Genomic DNA, 14,221 nt, shown 5'->3' on the forward strand with positions numbered 1-14,221 from the left:
TCTTTCTGACCCAAAAATCAAACCCATGTCTCCTACATAGGCAGGAAGATTCTTTACTTACCACTGAGCCACACTGGGAAGCCCTTGCAAGTAGACAAAATCTAAATATTATGACACAGAAGAACTAAAGCATGACTAAGACTCTGGAGATCTGCATCCAGACCTAGGTCTACTGTCTAACTTGGGAATGTCAGCATTTCTCAGTGGCCCTCAGGTTCCTTTTCTGTAAAATGAGCTAATTAGACAAAATTGCCTCCAGGACCCTTTTTGGACCTAGAATGACGTGAGTCCTAATGATACTAGTAATGATGATAAAAGCTAACTGTATGTTCAGGCCCCATAAGACAGCTACTCTCTGCCCATCCCCTGGCCCTACCTGGTCCTGCCTCTCCTCATCTTATGCACATAATTGCCTCCCCTTCCTAAACTGAATGTTTAATCAGTCACTACACGTGTGATCAAGAGGATACCCAGTTAACAATGATTCTAGCCCACAGACCAGAAAGGGTCCACTCTGTTCTGTCATTAACAGGAAATAATGGCCCTCATGATGGCTGCTAACCCAAGGAGCTGTGGGAGGACACACTCCAGCAGTGCCCCTAACAGCCAAGGAGCCCTTCTCGAGTCATTCCTCTATAACTGGTAGCCTTTCCCTCCCCTGGGTAGCAAAGATTGCTGGATTGCTGCTGTGTGCTGCCTGCCATCAGTCATCAGCCGCACGCGGTGGGGTATCGCTCTAGGACATTTGCCTCTGACTTGTAAGATTCCTTGACCAGTCAGTCACTGATGTCTCTGTCACTGACTCCAGATTCTTTTTTTGGTCTCATGGCTGAGCAACTGCAAGGTTTGCAGGACTGCGGGGTACAGTCCAACACTAACATTTATTGGGTGCTTCCGATAAGTGTATCAGAAACTATTTTAAATATTTTAGGGATATAGACTCGTTTAACTATGTTTTTGCTAAGTCACTTCAGTCGTGTCCGACTCTCTGCGAACCCATAGATGGCAGCCCACCAGGCTCCCCCGTCCCTGGGATTCTCCAGGCAAGAACACTAGAGTGGGTTGCCATTTCCTTCTCCAACTATGTTTTTAGTAGATACTTTTCTATCCCAATTTTTCTAAGTGAGAAAACAGGCTCAGAAAGATAAGATGACTTAGGTAGCATTAGTGGTAAAGAACCCACCTGCAAATGCAGGAGACATGAGAGATTTGGGTTCCATCCCTGGGTTGGGAAGATCCCCTGGAAAAGGAAATGGCAACTGACTCCAGTATTCTTGCTCTGGAAATCCCATGGACAGAGGACTCTGGTGGGCTACAGTCCAAGGGGTTTTGAAGAGTTGGACATGACTGAGGCAACTTAGTACACATGAGGAGACTTAGCAGCTATGCACTCAAAGTCCCACCACACATAAGTGGATGAGACAGGATTTTAACCCAATAATCCAGGCTCAGAACTTGAGTTCAAAATCACTACCCTCAGTTTTCTCATGCTGATATTTACCTTTCTCTGAACATTTTATGAAAATATAAGAAAAGTTTCATTTATAATTATAGAAGATTCATTAACCATAAACTTCCTTGGTGGCGCAACTGTAAAGAATACCCCAGCAATGTAGGAGACACAGGTTCAATCTCTGGGTCAGAAATATCCCCTGGAGAAGAAAATGGCAACCCACTCCAGTCTACTTGCCTGGGAAATCCCATGGACAGAGGAGCCTGGCAGACTACAGTCCGTGTGGTTGCAAAATAGTCAGACATAGCTACTGAATCACATCTGAACAACAACATTAACTGTAACTATTAAATAGCATCAGCCAAATTAAGCAAAGAAAGAGATGGAATTTAGCAATGCAATTAGTAAAGTCCCTCAATGCTCTTATTTTGTAACTCCCTAACAATCCAGCTTTTCCACTCCCATTCCAGCTGTTGTCTGACTTCACACAGCCTCCCAGATGGGCTTCATGAAAATCACAAGTTCCTGCTTGACCGGAGCCTTGGATGCTGCATGTAACACCTCCACCTCTCACTAATCAATTTCTCTCCTTTCACTGTAGGGACGTTTTCAGAGCTTCACATTTCAGAATTCCAATCCTGCCACCTTGCCCTTGCTTATGGCAAAGGGTCTCTTCTAATTCTCAGGAAAAATAGAACCCATCAGGTGGTACCTCCCTCGGCTCTTGCAAATGGACCTACATCCATATTCACTCCTTCTTCCTTCCCTCTCAAAGAGCAGAAAATGAAGAAAATGAATCTCTCCTCCTATCTCATACAAATCTTCTGCTGTTCCTTGAATTTTATCTCCCTCTCTCTCAAGGACTTGGATTTTTCAAGTACCTAATCTTCGCTTTAATCTCTTGCTCTCCACTGGCTCCTTTCCATTACAATTAAACAGGCTCTAGTGCCCATTTAAAAGGAAATTTTCTCTCCATCCCTCCATCAGCTTCCCTAGTCATCCCTCTCATTTGTAACCAAATGTCTTGCAAGCACCCTCCTCCCTTGCTGTCTCCACATTCTCTTTTCTATTTTACTACTCACTACAAAATGGCTTCTATTCTTAGTCTTTCTAACTTTCTTTTTTTAATTGAGGGATGGTTGATTTACAATATTATATTAGTTGCTGATGTTTAACAGTGATTTCATGTTTTTATAGAACATGGTCCATTAAAGTTATTACCAAATGATGGCTCTTCCTCCTTGTGCTGTACCGTATATCTTTGCTGCTTATCTATTTTACATATAGTAGTTTGTACCTCTTAATCTTCTACCCCTATATTTCCCCTCCCTCTTCCCTTTCCCCACTGGTAACCACTAGTTTGTTCTCTGTATTCGTGTTTGTTTCTGTTTTGTTATATTCTGGTTTTATATTTTAAATTCCACATATAAGTGATATCATATAGGATTTCTCTGACTTACTTCACTAGGCATTTCTGTGTGTGCTGTGCTCAGTCACTCAGTCGTGTCCAACTCTTTGTGACCCGATAGATTATAGCCTGCCAGGCACCCCTGTCCATGGAATTTTCCAGGCAAGAATATTGGAGTGCGTTTCCATTTCCTCCTCCAGGGATCTTTCCTACCTAGGGATTGAACCTGGTCTCCTGCATTGCAGGTGGATTCTTTACCACTGTGCCACCTGGAAAGCCCTTCACTAGGCATAGTATACTTTAAGTCCATCCACGTGGTAACTATTCTTTATTCTTATTTGATTTTGAGGCAGCTGTGTGGACATTGGAGAGCATGCCTCCTCCCTGAAATGTATCGCCTGCCGCCATGAGTTTCTATGTTACCATCTGCTCATGGTTTTTGTCTTGCTTCCCTGATCATTTCTTTCCCAGTCTCCTTTCAGTCTTTTCTTTCTCTTTATCACTTGAATATTAACTGTTCTAACCCTATTTCTTCAGAGTTAGGGTTTCCTCATATTCTTCCTGGCCCAGTCCTTCTACTTCCTTGACTTCAATTGTCATGTTTATGGTGATGATTCAAATACATATATTTGCAGCTCAGACTTTTCTCCTGAGCTTTCAATTCACACGTCTAACTGCTTGGGCGTCTCCACTGAGAGGCAACACGCAGGCTACCAATCTGTTCAAAACTGAATAGAATTCATTATCTCCCACCTGAAGCCTACTGTTCTTTTGTGCTTGAAGATATTATCTTAGCTAGATACCTGGTGGTCGTCATCATCGCCTCCTTTTTCTTTATCACTTACATCTAATCGATCACTGTGCCCTATTGAAGCTGTGTCTAGATTTGCTCTCACCATCATCACTGTCATTTCCCTTTTCCAGATCACCATGTTCACTAACTTGATAACTGAAACAATCTCTTAACTTATCTCCACGCATCCCATCTTGATCTGTCATTTATTCTCCACACTGTGGCCAGATACACTTTTCTAAACACAGACCTAATTATTTCTCCCCTCTTTTTTAATACATCTTGAAGTTTGCTCTTTACCTTAGAATAAAGTCCAAAGTACTTACACGACTGGCATGACCCTTTGAGACCTAACATGACCCACCTCTCCAGCTCATCTCTGGACATTCTTCAAACGTGGTATCTGATGTAATGGTCATATTGAGCTCCTTTCATCTTTTTGGATTTTCCTTGTTTACTATCATCCTTAGGTCTAAGTATATAGTGTTACTTCTGCCCACAATATTTTCTATTTAACTTCTCATTCTTCAGATCTCAATTGGGAAACCAGTTCTTCTGGAAAGCTTTCCTTCATTCCCCACAATATCCTAAAGTACACTAAACTTTTTCACTGGAATATAAAGTCCTTGACTGCAGGCATGTTGCCTGTCTTGTTCCACCACAGGATCCTCCAAACCTAGAACAAAATCTAGGACAGTAACTGTCCAACAAATGTTTGTTGTATGAATGGATGGATGTCCCTTCTTTATCATGCTTTTCAATTACCGGAGATTCAGTGAGAGCAAGGACCCTAGGTATCTTACCAGGACTGTATCCCCAACATCTAACACTATTCCTGACATAAATTAGGGATTGATTATATTTTGTACAATAAATGAATATATGATAACTTTTAGTTAATTTTGGAACTTTCAAAAAAGGCATTAATAATTTAAGCACAGTAACTACACTTGTGTTTCAAAATACACTTGTAAGCACAGTAACAATACAAAGAATGGCATTTTTATTTATTCTTCACACTTGTTTAAAGAGGTACATGTTGGTTTTGTTTATTAGGCCTGGGTTATTCGTGTCTGTGGACCATTAATACTCAGAAAACCCTTGCCATGGCTGTGTTTTTAGTATTGCTATGTAGTGCCAAAATGCCTAAAACAGTTTTCTTTAGTGTCTCTACACAAGCCAATTTTATAAATTTTATCAATATCTTGTATGGTTTTTGGCTGATAGAGAAATTAAAATTTGGAAGGATCAAACAACATTATCCAATTTAGCATTCTAGGACAAATACTTCACATCATTCAGCTTTGAAATAATTCACATTAAAATACTAATACTAGCTTTGACTTTGGTGTATGCTTTCATGGAAACCAAGGACACACGGATCCCCCTGACTCAGCACAGTTTGCTAAACTCCCTCTTGGAGGGGAAGGATAAAGATGAAGCAGAGAAAGATCTGTCAGAAAAGCAAGACTTTGGCATCAGAAGCTCAGGCTGACTACTCATTTTCCTCCAATGCCCTCTGCAGTGCTCACAGGTGTGAGCACCTTCCTCCCGCCCTTCACTTCATCCAGCGTGAATCATGCCAGAGGGCAGGCAGCAGGCGAGACACATTCCTTCTCTTCCTACACAAGCCTATATTTAACCTAATGTGTTTGTTTGAATACTTAGATTCCATGGAAATGAGTGCCATAGAAATAAAAGAGACCAAATAGTACAGGCGATGGCACAGGCAAAGAAAGGAAGAGAGAGAAAAGAGAGGAGAGACAGGAAGAGAGAGAAATAGAAAGCAAGGGAATAAGTGCATGAGAAGCTCTAGGGTGAACTGCCAGAGAAGACAAGGCAGCAAGGCAGGTAGCGGCCTTGGAAACGGGGCTCCTTCCCATACTGCCCACCTCCACCCCATTCATTCCTCCAGGGGAATTGACAGTTGGCCTGGCAGCATTTCCATAATCTTCCAACAGTTCATGGGAGACGTGAGCCATCTCACAGTAGAGATGGACCCAGAATGTATTCCAAACTGCCACCAACTGTGGCATTATGTAAGGGAACGTCAGAGTAGGAAGTACAATTTTATTTTCAAACACAATATAAGCACCTGAACCAAAGGAACAAAGACATGCACTTAACAGTATTTTATTCTCAAATGACCCGAGTTTCAAAGTATAAATCAACGTTTGTGTTTAGCACCTATGTAGACATGAGAGCACAAACGGTGTGACTTTCAATTAACCTTCTATCATGGGAGCAGATAGCTAGACCAGCACAGTTTGCTTAGTCTATTGAAAATCAAGAAGCAGGGATCCAGAGATTCTTGTTTGGCTTTTTCCTACAAAATTTGTCAGAAAGTAAAAGCTTTGGCCTTCCACATAATCTTATTTTATAAAATCTGTCTGGAAAAAATATGCTCATTGTTTGTTGGCTTCCTTATCCAAAGATGAGTCTTCATAAGAATGGGAGGATGAGAAAGTATAGAGAGAGAATATTTTAAGCCCAATAGAAGTCCAGTCCTGAAATCTGTACCTTTATAAATTTGTCTTAAATAAAACAACCCTCTAAATCAACACAGCATATGAACAGCCAATAAAAATTTCATATAATGGCAGGCTTAGTACAAAGAACCTAGTAATAATTTGGATTAAAATGCTATGCAATCCTAACAATAATAGAATCAGCTCTCCATATATGGTGTTCTGCATATATGGATTCAACCAACCACAGAACAAAAATATTTGGAAAAAGTTCCCCCCAAAATTTGAATTTGTTGGGGATTGTCAACTATTTACATAGCATTTTCAATGTATTGAGTGTTATAAGAGAGGATTTAAAAGATAGAGGAGCATGTGCACAGGCTATATGCAAATATGCGTGTGTGCTCAGTGGCTCAGTCGTGTTGGATTCTTTGTGACCCTATGGACTGTTGTAGCCCGTCAGGCTCCTGTGTCTATGGAATTTTCCAGGCAAGAATACTGGAGCAGGTTGCCATTTCCTACTCCAGGGAATTTTCCTGACCCTGGGATCGAAACTGCATCTCTGCATCTCTTGCATTAGTAGGCAAGCTCCTTACCACTGTGTCACTTGGGAAGCCCTATATGCAAATACTATGCCATTTTATATGAGGGACTTGAGGATATATGGATTTTCATATCTGAGAGGAGTCCTGGAACCAGTCCATCACAGATGCCAATGGAAAACTGTACCCCCAGTTTTTAAAGTGTCTTCTATATGCAGGCATGCATTAAGTATCATAGATCATGATTTTGTTTGATCCTCTCAATAAACCCTATTTTACTGACAAAGACTCAAGGTTCAGTGAGATTAAATAATTTGTATAAGCACAAAGAATCAGGAAATATCACAGCTGGAACCTGAATGGTAGGTTTCCCAGGTGGCTCAATGGTAAAGAATCCACCTCCTGTATAGGGGACGTGGATCTGATCCTGGAGTAGGGAAGATCCCCTAGAGAAAAGGAAATGGCAACCCACTCCAGTATTCTTTCTTGGGAAATACCATGGACAGAGGAGCCTGGCAGGCTACAGTTCCATGGAGTCACAAAGAGTCAAACACAACTGAGCAACTAAATGATAATAAACAAGCCTGACTCCAGAACCGTTACACATTACAACACACCCCTTATCCCTTGAAATAGTCTATGCCACAAAAAGCGATACACAATTTGCTTAACCCATTAAAAGAATGCTGATCAGTTGTTTGTCTGATAACTGCAAAATCAACAAGTTCCATTGTTCCAAAGAAAGTAAGTGGTTTTGAAATCTTAAAACGTACCTGTGGGACACAAGAGGGAAAGACTGGGATGGTGAGAAGTAATTATGGAAAGAAGGATAAGGGTCTTTGTGTTTTAAATTCAATCTCACTAAATTTTTTGCACAGCTTAAAAAAAAAATTTGTTCTCAGTACATTAAATTTACTCAGACATTCTAAAAATGTACAATATTTCCTTTTTAACAAAGTATAATGAAACACAAAATCCTCCCAAACAGAATACTTGACATTTACAATTCAAAATCAAATTAGCAGAATATTAAATACTTACAAAACTGTATCTTTTAAGATATAAAGTTACATGCAATTTTATAGAATTGATATAAAAAGAATGGCTCAATAATGGGAGAATTTTGCTTCATTACTAAAAAGAAAATATATCCAATAGAAGCTATGAAGATTTTTGAGTGTTTTGATAAGAAAGTTTTCCACATCTTTCATCTCCCTAGGAATAGTACCAAAGGCTATGCATATTTGCATATTAAATAAACACATATTCAGGGAGAATGGATACATGTATATGTATGGCTGAGTCTCTTTGCTGTCCACCTGAAACTATCACAATATAGTTAATCAACTGTACTACAGTACAAAATAATAAGCTTAAAATGAAATAAAAAGAGTGAAATAATTCTATTTGCATCAACATGGATGGAGCTAGAGATTGTCCCTGACTGAAATAAGTTAGAGAAAGACAAATATTGTATGATATCATTTACTTGCAAAATCTTTTTTAAAAAAATGATACAGATGAACTTATCTACGAAACAGAAACAAACTCACAGACTTAGAGAATGAACTTATGGTTACTAAAGGGGAAGGGTAGAGGGGAGGGAGCGTTAAGATGTTTGGGATAGACATGTACACACTACTATATTTAAAATAGATGACCAACAAGGACCTACTATATAGTGCAGCGAAATCTGCTCAGTATTATGTAACAACCTAAATGGGAAAAGAATTTGAAAAAGAATGGATACATATGTATGTATAACTGAATCACTTTCTGTACACTTGAAATTAGAGCTTCCCTGGTGGCTCAGACGGTAAAGCGTCTGCCTGCAATGCAGGAGACCCAGGTTTGATTCCTGGGTTGGGAAGATCCCTTGGAGAAGGAAATGGCAATCCACTCCAGCACTCCTGCCTGGAAAATCCGATGGACGGAGGAGCCTGATAGGCTATAGTCTAGGGGTCTCAAAGAGTCGGACATGACTGAGCGACTTCACTTCACTTCACTTCAAACACAAATATAAAATCTGTCTTTCCTATAACCAAAATAAATAAATACATATATAGATATTCATTATGTCAGCCATTGTCTGTTCTCTAAATGAAATGACTTGTCATTATGACAGCTGAGAGGGTATGTGGTCTGTTACAGGATTAAATTGTTGACATCTGAGGCCAAACCCTTCCAGTGTACAATGAACACTGATTATATATCAACAGTACTTGAATAGACCTGCCCTTCATCACATCAGGAAATTAAATCAGTCATAAACAGTTTTTTGCCTTGACTTTGCTTGCCTATAATAAAGTCTCTCTATATAGTCAAGCAATCAGACTTTGTGTTAGAATAGCACCTTGCTGATACCTTTGTCAAAACACAATTATAAGTACCTCAGGATGGTTTCTTACACATGGTTGGTAAGAAATAATTGTTTAATAAATTATGATAGTAGCTACTACTTACTAAAAACCTACTATGTGCATTAAGTCGTATATATTTCACAAATATCTCCAAATCTCATAAAAGTCATCCAAGGAAAGCAATATCCTATTCACTTTCCAGATATGAAAGCTGAGGTACTTTAAAAATTAACTAATTTACTCAAGACTAAATAGCTTGTGTCTTGGAGAGCAAGCATTTAAAGCCAATTCAAGCTAATGCTGAAGTTTTCTTATTTCGAATCACAGAAGGAGGGGAGAGAGGGAGAGAGGGAGGAGGTGGTGAGACTGAAGGAGGTAAGGAGGAAAATCTGAAAACTTTCCTTGAGCTTTCACAACTGAAAGATTCTACCTCTTTCCTACATTTTGACAACAGTTGTAAAAATAAGAAATTACAATTTGTGAATTTTCAGATAATCAAGTCATCTGTATGACATGCAAAACATTGATCAGACAAGCCCATAATGAGTGGAAAGAAGCACTGTAGGCAGATGTTTTCAAAAGGGGAATAAGGGTAAGCGGTGTGTTGAAGACATTAATTTTCATGATTGTTGCCTTTGTTATTTTGCTTCATTCTCCTTCACCCTTCTTGGCCTAAAAATACAAAATAGCATGAAACCAAATTAGTTTTCAGGGCCAGTTATTTTTTGAAAAGCCATGAGAAAAAAAAATGAGAATAAAGGCTAGACTTTCTAGAAAATTCCCCTTCTCCCTTCAGTCTTCATATTTGCCTCACAGCATGTATATATGCCTCTATATTGATGAGTCCCACTGCAGACCACTAGTCATGAAATTCAAAGACCAAGAGAGAAAATCTTGAAAAGAAGACAGTCAAGGGAAAAAAGCAAGTTGACTTTTGTGTGTATATTCCAAAGTGTTTTACTTCTAAAATTTTTTCTGCATTTTTTTTTCTTAGTTGGCAATAAATAACTTTTAGAGGAATAAATGTGAACAGATTTGGTCAAAAGACTGAAATGAAGAGAAGGCTTTGCCATCTGTGAGGAGTACATTAGAATAGAATCACTCCAGGAAAAGGTTATCCATGTGGCCTGCCTTTATGAGATGACATTTAAGTAAAAGTACTGGTTCACTTTTAATTGATCCCTGTACATTAAAAGGCACCTCAGAGAGAAGTGTGGTGTGAATAACTGAATCGTGGGCTGTTTGTGCAGATGGAGGACCTCGAAAGCTCTGTATATGGAGATACATGGTGACTGTAAGCTATTTGAGGAAATTTGCATCCTGATACTTCTCATCAGGCTCTGTCACAAAATGTCAACACAGTGATGCATAAACATTTTCATAGTCCCTCAAAAACAAGTTTCTGAAATAGTTTCCTATATAGACAGTGAGGTTTTACATATATCTTGATAACCTATGTACTTAATTGCTCCGTCATGTCCAACTCTTTGCAACACTTTGGATTGTAGCCCATCAGGCTCCTCTGTCCATGGGATTTTCCAAGCAAGAATACTGGATTCGGTTGCCATTTCCTCCTCCATGGGATCTTCTTGACCCAGGGATTGAAGCCACGTCTGCTGTGTCTCCTGCATTGCAGGTCCACTGAGCCATCACGGAAGCCCTGATAACCTACAGCAAGAGCTGATTTAGAATGGGTGTGGGTAGGGGATAATGAGGGAAAGGAAGCAGAAGGAACTTACAACTGATGGCAACTTTTTTGAAACTTTAAGCCACCTAATGTTCAAACTTAGAATTTCCTTTGCTTGAAGATGATGCTGGTCTTGGTTACACAGTTTCATTGCATATTATCATGTCAGGAATACATGAGTTCTTCAGAATGAAAATTAAAATTCATTCTCTAGCTGAGAGATGTATCTGAAAACTTATGCCATCTGGAACTACTCAAACTCCAAAATTTTAAACTCTCCTGGGGAGAGTCTCCCACTCCTCCACTTTACTAAGTAGTATTTTCAGATTTTAAATTTGACCTATTCACTTGAAACTTTGATCTGTCTCTAGGCTTTCCTTCCTTATGCAGCCTGTACTTAAACTTCCTTATCTCTTATGTTGATCTAAAATCAATAGACTGCTAGTTATCTCTCCAGTTAAAATGGGTTTACTTAGGATCAGCTGAGGATTACAATTTGGGGTCTGCAACTGTGATGAGCCTTGTGCAAATCCCTGCATGACAAGGTAGAGAGAGTACTTTTTATTAAACCAACAACTGTTGAATTTCCAGTCTTGTTTTTCCTTTTCTGACACCAATTGTTGGACTTCTGTAGCCAGTTTTTCAATTTATCATTTAGAGAAAGACTCTTAGACTATGACAAAGATTTGGCTGCTGCTAGTTCCTTTAAGCAGAGAAGGCAATGGCACCTGACTCCAGTACTCTTGCCTGGAGAATCCCATGGATGGAGGAACCTGGTGGGCTGCCGTCTATGGGGTTGCACAGAGTCGGACACGACTGAGCGACTTCACTTTTCACTTCTATGCATTGGAGAAGGAAATGGCAACCCACTCCAGTGTTCTTGCCAGGAGAATCCCAGGGATGGGGGAGCCTGGTGGGCTGACTTCTATGGGATCGCACAGAGTTGGACACGACTGACGCGACTTCGCAGTAGCAGCAGTTCCTTTAAGAGAGCATTCCTTGCAGAAATGTTAGCAAGGTGATTTCCCTTGATTTCAGAGAGTCAACTTTAGAATGCCCCGGAGGAGAAAGGGACGACAGAGGATGAAATGGCTGGATGGCATCACCGACTCGATGGACGTAAGTTTGAGTGAACTCCGGGAGTTGGTGATGGACAGGGAGGCCTGTCGTGCTGCAATTCATGGGGTCGCAAAGAGTTGGACAAGACTGAGCGACTGAACTGAACAGGAATATCAAGAACAGCTAAAGGAGCAGGTACAAGTATTACACCAATAATTCCTGAACATAGAGGCCATTTAAAATTTTATTTCAGCTGGAAGTAAGGAAGCCATGTTGCTTCCATGACATTCGAAAATCGTTAGCTACTCTGAAAGCATATACACTAGCGTAAAACTTGCCAAAAAAGAGCAGTTTTGTCCTTGATTAAAGTAAAAGTTTATTTTTAAAGTGTGTAATTTAGCCTACTGGGCTAGGTAGCCACAAGTAAAGATGCTGCCTGAACAACATCAAAAGGGGTTGCAGTAGTTTTCCCAGCACTGTATTTGCCATTGTTGCCTTTTAAATAAGAACCATCAGTGAACCATTAGAAGTCAATGGTGCCCAAAGGAATTTCCTGCAGGTTATCATGAGGAGTCAGAAGGTGATCCATCACTGGTAAACAGTCAGGAGGGACTTTGTCAGTAATGGAGGGGAGAAGAGTAGCAGGATTAAGGCTATTACAAAACGAGAGTTATGTGAGAAGTTAACAAAAGGCCTTCAAAGGAGGTAAGGCCACTGATTGAGAAGTGTTGAGTGTGACAAGAATTCAGGAGGACTTCTACTGCATGAGATACAAAAATGGTTTCAACGGATCCCAGAGCCAGTTTTTTCAGAGGCCTTAGCCAAAAAGGCAGTGGCCATAATGTTTCTAAGGTAAAGGGGGTATTTCCATGCCACAGAGTTCAGTTGCTATCTATAATACCCTATGAGTCAATGGTAATTGCCATGTTTTGAGTGAATGGGCCAAGGACATTCCTTTTATTTTCATATGTAAAAGGGGAATCTGATTTGCAATGCCCAAGTTCAGGTAGGTTCATCAAACTTTCCCTTAAGGCTTGGAAGACTATGTCATCCAATTCTTCCCATAAAAATGGAAGGACTTGTTATTATTGAGTAAAACATATCAAAGATTTGCCCATAAGAGAGAAATCTGGAATGCAGTTTCAGTAATAACCAACTAGCATGAGAAAACTTCATAGTTGGCACTTAGTTTTAGATTTTGGGAAACTTAGGATACCGTGAAATCTACCTGGACCTAACTGTAACCCTAAATATTGAACCTAGGTTTGGGTAAGCTGCAAGTTTCCATTGGCAATCTTAAGTCCCTTTAAAGCTGAAAATGTTAGCAATTGAATGCTGTCTTCCCATGAGGAGGCTTGAGAAGAAGAGCAAATCATCCACATATTGCCACAAAGTAGAAGGAATGTTGTATCGTGCAGACCAGCCTCAGGATTTGTGAGGAAATAAGGAGTCTCAGTGAAACCTTGAGATATTATTATCCAGGTGAATTATTTTTTCCTTCCCAAGTGAAGGCAGAAAGGCATAGGGTAGCTTCATCAACTGGAATACTAAGGAATGAAATACATAAATCATTTGCAGTAAAGAATTTATTCCCAGAAGGAATGAATGTTAGTTATAGATGAGTGTTAGGAACAACATGATATTGTTGATCACTTGGAGGTCCTGGACAAAGACCTTAGTTTTTCTCATTGGTGAAATGAGAATGATACAGAGGCCTGTACAAAGGGTAATATGGCCTTGCAATCTTCTATTGCAGGCTTTATGCCTTCGAAGGCTCCTTTGAAGTGTATTAATTGATTCTGAGAAGAGGTTTGGAAGTATCTATTTGAATCTTGATGGGCACTGTGCTGTGAATTTTGCCAACATCAGCTGGAAATTTTGCCCATAAGGAAAGTGATAGCTAATTCAGTATGGGGCAAATAATCAGTTTCCAGAATCAGCTCTAGTACCACCAGAGACAGAACAAATAAATGCTATCAAAGGGTCATTTAATCCACCTGGTCAGCTTCTTTGATGATTACTGTCAAGTTCTGGGATTATTTTCCCCTTTTGGGAGAAAAAAATTCTGGCATGATACTTCCTTAAAAAATCTGAGCCTAATAAATGTATAGAGGGAGGAACTAAAGAGAAAAGGGTGTGAATCTCTTAAACGGCCTAAACAAAAGGAATTAGGTTCAGAGACGGGAACCTCCTAAGGTTCCTTAGAGATCCCCACTATTTGAAGTGTTTTAGTGCTCTAAGGCAGGGGCTGCTTAACAGTGCTGAGGTTGTGCACCAAGGGTGTGGCTCCAATGTCAATTAGGACTGGAAGAGATTCATTCCCATATGGAGAAATATCTCTCCAAGCTGTTTAAGAGAGAGGATTGGGAAGAGCCCCCATAGTTCCTTGAAATTCTGTCATTGAGAATTGAGAGTATATTGGAAAAGCTGGCTAGAGGACTAAAGGCACTT

This window comes from Oryx dammah, unplaced genomic scaffold (assembly GCF_014754425.2).
Source record: "Oryx dammah isolate SB20612 unplaced genomic scaffold, SCBI_Odam_1.1 HiC_scaffold_4, whole genome shotgun sequence".
NCBI lineage: Eukaryota > Metazoa > Chordata > Mammalia > Artiodactyla > Bovidae > Oryx > Oryx dammah.